Raw genomic sequence first — 10,442 nt, 5'->3', positions numbered from 1 at the left:
TTAGACGAAACCAAGTTCAATGGTTTTCTTAAAAAATGGGGATGATGATGCCTGATCCTCAATTCTTTCAGGAGGTATGTACTCTCTGATCGCAACATCAGAAGGTATAGGTGGTTCCGAAGAAAAATCTTTTACAGTTCGGAACTATTGCCTCTCGGAATAATCAGGATCATTATATGTGTCTTTTTATCTAACTGTGTATGTTAGTGTAAGTTGTACAACTCCTAAGTCTTTTGAAGTTCAAAGGCCAATATAGTCACACTGGTTACAATCTTGTCTCAGAACTTACTTCATAAAGTATCTCCGAAATTCAAATCCGGAACGGTAGTAAATTCTTTCTATTCTTTGCTCCGGAACATATGAAACTCTGATTCGGAAACCATCCCCAAATTTTGCTCCAGATTTTTAAAAGAATTTTGCTCTGGAATTTTAAAGATTTTGATTTCGAAATTTCTAAATATTTGCTCCGGAATGTTTCTCAAATTTGCTCCGGAACTCTTTTCTTCAAATCTTCATTCTGGAATGTTGTCTCAAAACATTCTCCGGAATCTTTCAAATTATATTCTCCGGAATTTTAAAGTATTTTACACCGGAAATCTAAAGATTTTGGCTCCGAAACTTCAAATATTTTTACAAAATTTCAAATCATAATCCGGAACTTAATCAACCGTCTCCAAAAATCATCTCAAAGTTTAACTTTGGACTTTTTCATTTCAAAAATATTTCGGACCTTTTCTTCAAGATCACCTTACTCTGGAATACACTTCATTACCCTCTGGTAGTCAGACTGTCTGAAATCAATCATCCGAAAGTCCAAAGGTTTTTAAGGTGATATTTTGTTAAATCGGTTACTTTTCAAAGATGCTTATCTTGTCACCCTTGAAATCCACGCCATGTTTGCACGTTCAAAAATGCAAACATCCCATTGTTGTATGACAGTTTCTATTCTTCGCTCAGTTCCATAGAAACCTTTCATTGTAATTTTTCAACTCACCCCAAAAATGGCAACATAATAAATGCAACCCATTTCCAAAACCGGATCTCATCATCACCATTCCTGACTCGACCCGTTTCCATCACCTATATAAACCTCACTAAACCTGCATTTACCCTTTACGCGTTAAACTCTCCAAAACCCCCAAACCTCCTCTGCGTTCTAAGTGTTCTTCAAGCATTCATCTCACCCGCAACAATGGTGTCTCCTTTATCTCCTCCTAAGTTTGATCAACCTACTCAAACTACTCAAATCGCTCCTAAAACCATGAAAGCTACTGCTAAGAAGAAATCATCAAAGGGATCTTCATCATCACAGTCGTCTGAACTCTTCCTTAGGGATACGAATCAACTTTTTTCGCTAAACCCTATGGATATTGATGAACCCATTCGAGTAATGATTAAGTTCATTGCTATTCATCTTATTTCCATTCCCCTCACCAAAATCCTATGTAATGCCCGTAGATCCGGGCTAGTTAATTTAGAGATAATAGGGGTCAAAAATGACTTTTCAACAAAATATTATTTAGAATAAATAATCATAACCAAGTTTTAAAATATGTCTCAAGGGTTCCGTACATATAAAAAACGTCGAAATCCGAGTTATAACGAAGAAGTTATGGTCCGTCGAAGTTTTACGGCAAAATCGGCACGACACCGGGAGACGTAAATAATGGATTTACGATGAAGGACTTTTTAGCCTTAGAAATATATACAAAACTTTTACTATACGTTAAACCAAGAACATACAAAAAAAGAACGCCTACATCTGTCTTCGTATGAGGAAGTTATGAATTTTCTAAGATTTAGCATAGCAGTGCACAACCCGAAACTCGAATTTTAGATCGAGCGGTTTCTGGCCTACGCGATCTAAATGAGAATTGAAGATCTCATTAATAGGAATTCAACGGTAAAAAGACAGACAAAAACGGAGTTCGTATGTAGAAGTTATGAATTTTATGCGGACATTTAACAGTATAATCTCATCGTACTACTAAATTTAAGATTGGTCAAGAATTAGCCAACATAGTCAAAATGAAAGTTGTAGATCTTATTTTTGCCTACGCGTGGATATAAAGAACGTCAAAAACGGAGCTCGTATGCGAAAGGTACGAGGTTTAGAAGTCGGCAAGGTGCTGCTGCAAAAGGGGTGACATGACACAATCTTGGCCATTGCTTTCTCCCCAAGGCTTGCCACTAGATGGTGACATGTGGCACCAATTTCAGCCATATTTCACCCTATAAATACAACCCCTCCCACCCTCATTTTTTTCACACCTTTCCCATTCTTTCTTCTCTTTACTCTCTCTCTCTCTCTAGAACCTCTCTCTAGCCCCGAAACCCCCCGAAAAGCCTAGGGTACCTCCTTAGCACGAGGCGGAAGCCCCGGAGTGCTCGATGGATCCGAGAAGAAGAGCTTTTCGGCTTGGGAACGCTGCTCCAAGAAAATCCTAGTTTTCAATAAAACCCGTTGTAAGTGAGCTACGCCTACGCTATTTTTAATATAGCTTTTATTTAATTATAGTAACATTATTAGGAACTTACAATAAGTACTTGGGCTATTATTATGGGTTATCTAAGTATTGTTTAACACTTATATAATAGTAATGATAGCTAGACTATTAATTATTCTCGACGAATAATAGACTAAACTCTAGTGGTAATAATACTAGGTTTAGTCGAAGGAAATTATTTTTAAGAAGTGAAGCGTTGTCTGAGTTCGGAATCCCCACCTTCTCAAGTGAGTGCATGGTCCCTTTTCAGTTTACACATAGATATGAAGTATTTTGGAGGTTGGCTATGCACTTCTTCTTGACAAGTCATCCAACTTTATGTCAAATGACTCGAACACTCCATCCTTTTGGAGGTTGGCTATGCGCTTCTTGTTGACATGTCCAAGACGACAATGCCACAAGCATGCCTTGTCCAAACCATTAGACGAATCAATATGCAATACATTATTTCCTAAGTTGTCTACAACCATCATACTTTCATATATACCATTACAAGGCAATGCTTCAAAATAAAATTTACCATCACAAAAAGCATTAATAGAACAAATTTCATTGTTAAATGAAAATCTAAAACCTTTTTTATACAAACCATGAAAAGAAATGATGTTTCTCGCCATATCCGACGAGTAGCAACAATTATTCAACTCTAAACCTAAATCATTACTAAGCAATATGTAACACTGTGAATTTCAAAATAATTTTTCACAAATTATAAAAACATTTCTCATTTAATTTTCATAAAAAACATTAAGTTTAAATCCCAATTCACATCATACAAAATCCCAAGATCATATATATAAATCAGAAATCCCATGCGTGTGTACAGATCAAGCCGGCGCCTTCCCACGGTCATCGCTAGTACCTGAAATAACAACACTAACACTGTAAGCACAAAGCTTAGTGAGTTCCCCAAAATACCACATAAACATATATTAGCCACTCGAGGCTATAACTCCATGGGTCCGTGCACCCAAGCTCTGTGAACCCTTAGGTTCTAACTCTGGGAACCTTCCGGTTCTAACTCTATAAACATGCACAACATAAATCACATAGACATCATGCAGTACAACACATAGCGTACACATAACATACACATACTCCGACACATAACTCTGATTACCTATTCAAGGTAAAGTATAGTGAGAAGACTCACCTCGTGTATCTCGATAACTTGCGAATCCTGGAAATCACTCGTGCTCGATCCTCCGAGCTATAATGCCCCTATAACATCATACATCTCTAATTAACACTTTTACCACTAAGGCCGACTACCCCTATCAAGTCAACTCTGGTCAACGGTCAACTTTGACCGGACTCGGTGAGTGCACTAGGGCGACTCGGCGAGTCTATACATATTCACCAACTCTCTAGGATTCTCTTTTGACACGTCGAGTACTCCCCTGACTCGACGGGTTCCACCTGGCATGAATCACAGGGCCACCACGACTCGACTCGCCGAGTCGCAAGAACAACTCGGCGAGTCCCAGCTCGACTCAGTCTAACTGTCAACCCTCACTAACTCTCCCTGACTCACTGAGTCGACCCTTAACTCGGCAAGACCACTCGCTGAGTGGTTAAGGACAATCTTCATGCTACTCGCCGAGTCTGTTCTTCAGACTCGGCGAGTCCATGCCATGCATCAACTCAAACTAGCTTCTGAGGTCAGATCCGCACCATCCACTCATAGATCTAGCCCTCCTAAGCTTATTCATCACGTAAAGTTCATATCTTGGTTACCATACAACACCTACAAGGCTCTTTTTGGAGAAATAACCTCTAAAATGGCAACCCTAGCCTCCAACCCAAAAAGGAGGACATAAAGCATGACATTAGGGACTCTCTGGACCTACTAAGGTCCAGATCTAAGCACCATATCCCCATGGGACCTCTCACACTTCCAATACAAAGCAAATAAGGCATGAAGAAACCCTATATTTGACCAAATCAACAAAAATACGAAAATGAGCTCTGAATGATACCTCAAGAAGCCTCCTCAGATGAAATGAAAGAAGATCCCAGCTCCCCAACTCTTCTAGCTTGACTTTCCTCTTCCTTTCTTGCAAAAACACACAAATTTGGTGAACAATAGCCTCTTATCTCACTCACACGAATCCCTCAGCTGCTTTGGTGCTCTCAAGATCCAGGTAGCCGCAATGAAGGGCCATAAGGTCTTTTAAATAGGGCTTAGCACCGGGAATTTAGGGTTTCATTAAACAGCGAGGACTCGCCGAGTCCATCCCTTGGACTCGTCGAGTCCGGGCGTGAACCCGCGTCCTGAACCGCGATCCTACTCGGCGAGTTTGAGCTCCAACTCGCCGAGTCCCCTCACAAAACTCCAAAAAAATATAAACATAAAAGATACCTAGAGATCCGGGCTGTTACACAATAAAGAATAAACTCCAATGTCGGTGGCAGGCGATGCTTTCCTATTTCCCAAGATCAAGTTCATCTTCTCGTGCTCCACATCCCTACTTCTTTTTAGACCCTGCAAATCAGAACAATTGTGAAAACCACATCTTGTATCAAGGACCCAAGAATTAGCATGTGATGAGTTGTTAGATTGAATAGTATAAATATTTGCAAAGGTTGGCTTTATCTTCCCTTCCTTAATTTCCTGCAAGTACTTAGGGCAGCTTCTTTTCCAGTGTCTTTTTTCATGACAATGGAAGCACTCTGCTTCATTTGGATTGGAAGAGGGAGCAACAGAACCACCTTTGGACCGATTTTAAGAGGATCCACCACGATACTTTCCCTTGTGATTCTTTGAAGGAGCTTTCCTTTTCTTTCCCTTCCCATGGCCAACTGCCAGGAATAGGGCAGCAGTAGGAGGGGGTACAACATACTTGCCTTTTAAACTATTTTCAGCAGTTCTTAGTAGGCATCGAAACTTGTATAGAGTGACTTCCTCTTTATTCATATGATAACTCATTCTGAACTGATCATAACAAGGAGGCAAGGAGTGTAGGATAATGTCAATAGCCAACTCTTCGTCGAACTTGACATTCAACTTTAGCAAGCAATCCACATACATCTGCATCTTTTGCAAGTGGGCGGTGATGGACTCTCCATCCTTCATTTTTTTATTATCATGGAGGAAATGATTTCATGCCTTTCTTGTCGAGCACTTTTATGGTACCTTTCCATCAAGTCTTGGTACATATCGAAAGGCCAGAAGTCCTTATAGGATTTCTGAAGCTCAGAAGTCATAGTGGCTAGCATGATGCATGACACCATAGTCGGGTCCTTCACATGAGCGCTATACTCAGCTAGTTACTCAAGAGTAGCGGCCATTGAACTTCGATCCATCAAAAATGAGCCTCCCACATAAGTTCATGAGGGAGAATGAGCTAGAAGCATTTGAGTTTGAAGCACTATTGAAAGTAGACATCTGAAAATAAAGACAAGTTTCATTAGATAGAAATTCCTTAATATAAATACCAAAATGGAATATTAAGGCTAGGATTATGTTGGGTTTTGAGCATTCTAACACTCCCTAAGTGTACATGCAACCCTAATAAACCTTGGATCTATGTTTGTCTAAGATACATGCAAATAATTATTTTTCCCAGGTTCATATCCTAACTAGCATGGCATGGGGAACATGAATCAAATAAAGCTAGTAGAAATACTTACCTTGAAGTTGTAGTTGATTGCTTGGAGTTTTAGAGCCTAGCACCAATAGTGTGGATGCCTCAAGTGGAAATCACAAATCACCACAAACTTGGAACTTTGAGAGAATAGATACTACTATCTTGAAATCGGCCCTCACCTCAACAAGTGTCAACTAGTGTGATTTCAAGAACCAAAGCCTCCTTTATATAGTGTGATGGATTAGGGTTACTTCCATGTAAACCCTAATACCCATGTCTCTTCATTTCCATGAGATCCATGGGTTAAAGCTCCATGGAGTATCCATGGACTTTTCCCATGCAAGCCTAGCCCATTCCAAATAAGCACTAGCCCACACTATATAAATATAGAAGCCCATATTTAATTAGTAATATCTTTGATCTCTAAATTAATCCTAGATTAATTATAGATCACTACTAATTAAATAATATGATCTTATATTAATATATTAGAACTTATAATATATTAATAAATCATATCTTGTACTATTCTCAAATATTATCCATAAATTGTTCGGGTGAAGTGCAACCCAAATGGACCATGTTGGGTCGGGTCAAGTACATACCAAATATAGTTATGGACTTAGACACTATATCCAACAGTCTCCCATTTGGATAAGTCTAGTAACTATATTTGCAAATATAACTTCAGGAACCGATCAGCAATCGTAGCTCTTTAAACTCTGTTGAACTAGAACGCTCCATTTAGATAAGTGATCATATAATCCTCTGTTCTAGATATCAGCCGGACCAATACATGGAACATTGTCTTGCTTATTGTCCAACATTTGTTTCCCGATTTCTAATTTGTTTGACATAGAACTCAACTGAACACATCAATTTAGTTCTGACCGGGCCCGGTACATAGGTCAAAACAAAATCATCGAGGGGCCCAGATATCAGCTTCTAATCCAAGAAGGAACAGATAAACTTCGACTCATATGTTTGTTCTACCACTCATTGAATTACACACAAAAGCACGTTTTATAACATCGAGTTACCAATGCGTTTTCGTACAATCAATGCATAACCAACTCGTAAGTAACAAATCATATCTCTAGGTTTGAAGACTTATATGATATTACCGTCTCACGATCACTCGAGGTAAAATTCCATGAAGTGATTCCAGTGAGCGTGGGTTGAGTCCAATGCTCAGAACTTATGAGCACTCATGATTGTTGTAGCCATGTCCAACACCTTAGACCTCTGCAACCAATCATGACAGTCTTGATTCATACCTACTTCCGACATATGACCGACTGTGGAGGTTTGAATAATATGATATACCAAACATAATTATTCTGGAAGTCAAAACATGCAAAAGAAATATAGTAAACCATTGACAAGAGATAGCAACACTTTACTCATAAATAAAACACCTTTTATTCATCATCAAATGTCAATTACACTTTACAAATTTCATAATTTATCTAACTACTAAAACTTATATCATCCTTCAGCCCTATGCTCCGAGCATGTTGGAGATGCTTAACCCTACCCAGTCCCTTCATGAGGGGATCGGCTGGGTTCTCATCTGATGATACCCTCTTCGCCACGAGGATCCCTTCTTCTATTCGATGTCTGATGAAGTGATATTTTCTGTCAATGTGTCTGGATCTCCCATGATCTCTTGGTTCCTTGGCTAAGGCAACCGCACTATTGCTGTCACAGAAAATCTCCATTGGCTCTTTTATAGCTGGTACAACTCCAAGGTCTCCGATGAAGTTCTTTAGCCATATAGCCTCCTTTGCTGCCTTGCTTGCTGCTATATACTCTGATTCACAAGTAGAATCAGCCACTGTCTCCTGCTTGGAACTCTTCCAAGTGATTGCTCCTCCGTTTAAGGTAAAGACCCAGCCCGACTGAGAGTGGAAATTATCCCTATCAATCTGGAAGCTAGCATCACTATACCCTACAACTCTCAAGTCATCACTCCCACCGAAGGTAAGGACCCAGTCCTTAGTCCTTCGTAGGTACTTGAGGATATTCTTTACCGCAGTCCAGTGTTCCTTGCCAGGGTTCCCCTGATACCTGCTAACCATGCTCAAAGCAAAGGCTACATCAGGTCGACTACATGTCATAGCATACATGATCGATCCTACAGCTGAAGCATAAGGAAGTCGACTCATTTCTGCTATCTCAGCCTCAGTACTAGGGCTTTGTGTCTTACTCAATCTGGCGTTACTCTGAATGGGTAACTCACCTTTCTTGGAGTTATGCATGTTGAATCTTTTCAACACTTTGTCCAAGTAGGTACTCTAACTAAGTCCAATTAGTCTTTTACTCCGGTCTCTTAAAATCCTTATCCCTAGAATATAGGCAGCTTCACCAAGGTCCTTCATAGCGAAACACTTCCCAAGCCAGGACTTTACTTCCTGGAGGGTTGGGATGTCATTTCCTATGAGTAGTATGTCATCCACATACAGTACCAAAAAACTGACTATGCTCCCACTAGCCTTGATATAGACGCAAGATTCATCTTCACTCCTTGAAAAGCCAAATTCCTTGACTTTCTCATCAAAGCAAAGATTCCACCTGCGAGGTGCCTGTTTCAATCCATAAATGGATTTCTCGAGTTTACACACTCTATTGGGGTACTCAGTACTGACAAAACCCTCTGGCTGAACCATGTAAACATCCTCAGCCAACTTTCCATTAAGGAAAGCGGTTTTGACATCCATTTTCCATATTTCATAGTCATGAAATGCAGCAATGGCTAACAGAACCCTAATAGACTTTATCTTGGCCACTGGTGAAAAGGTTTCATCATAATCAACTCCCGGAGTTTGAGAATAACCTTTTGCAACCAGTCGTGCCTTATAAGTGTGTACATTACCATCCATGTCGGTCTTCTTCTTGAAGATCCATTTGCACCCTACAGTCTTACGACCAGGTACATTCTCAACCAAGTTCCAAACTTGATTGTCATACATGGATTGTATCTCGCTATCCATAGCCTCTTTCCATTTAGCAGCCTCAGGGCCTGCCATGGCTTCCGTGTAGCTGTTAGGTTCATCCAGACCTACTAGTGTCTCATCACTAATAAGTGTCTCACCTTCCGCAGTAATATGGAAACCATAATAATGCTTAGGTGCATTCCTAACTCTCGTGGAACACCTCAGAGGTACAGGCACATCAACTGGCTCAACAGGAGTTTCCTCCTCAAGTTGAGGGCTAGGGTTTGAAGTTCCTTCACCACTTGACTCTTGAATTTCTTCAAGATCAATTTGCCTCCCACTGTTTCCTTGGCTTATAAACTCTCTTTCTCGAAAAACTCCTCTTCTTTCTACAAAGACCACATTATCTCTAGGTCTGTAGAAGAGGTAACCAAAGGATTGTTGTGGGTAGCCGATGAAAATACACCTCTCGCTTCGGGGTTCGAGCTTATCATGAGTCTCGCGTCTCACGAAAGCCTCGCAACCCCAAATCTTGATGTGGTCTAGTTTAGGTACTTTACCAGTCCACATCTCGTGAGGAGTTTTGGCAACTTTCTTTGTAGGGACCAGATTAAGAATATGGGCGACAGTCTCTAAGACATACCCCCAGAATGAGATTGGTAGCGTAGCTCGACTCATCATGGAACAAACCATATCTAACAAGGTTCGATTACGCCTCTCAGCTACACCATTCAACTGTGGTGTCCTGGGAGGTGTCAATTGTGAGATAATCCCACATTCCCTAAGATAGTCAAGGAACTCTGAACTAAGATACTCACCACCACGATCGGATTGAAGCATCTTAATGTTCCTGCCTAATTGATTTTCGACTTCCTGTTTAAATTCCTTAAACTTCTCGAAAGTCTCTGACTTATGCTTGATTAGGTAGACAAATCCATATCTACTGTAATCATCAGTAAAAGTCAAATAATAACGATTAGCATCCCTTGTGGCATGTTTGAATGGTCCACACACATCCGTGTGTACAAGATCCAACAAGCCTTCACCCCTCTCACACGAGCCTGTGAAGGGTGACTTTGTCATTTTTCCAAGTAAGCATGATTCGCAACTATCATCTGACTTTAGGTCAAATGACTCCAAGACTCCATCCTTTTGGAGTTGGCCTATGCGTTTGTTGCTTATATGTCCAAGGCGACAATGCCATAATGATGCTTTATCCAAGTTATTATTAGGGTAAATTACACCAATCGTCCCTCGTGCATATGTCAAAATGCACGTTTAGTCCCTATTTTCAAAAATTAACTCGGATAGTCCCTAGATTTGTTTTTTCTTGCATGCTTAGTCCCTCCGCATATAAAAAGACCATTTTGCCCTTATTTATTTATTTTTTGATTTATTTATATTTATTT

This window comes from Lactuca sativa, chromosome 8 (assembly GCF_002870075.4).
Source record: "Lactuca sativa cultivar Salinas chromosome 8, Lsat_Salinas_v11, whole genome shotgun sequence".
NCBI classification, from domain to species: domain Eukaryota; kingdom Viridiplantae; phylum Streptophyta; class Magnoliopsida; order Asterales; family Asteraceae; genus Lactuca; species Lactuca sativa.
This window is presented reverse-complemented; position numbering follows the sequence as displayed.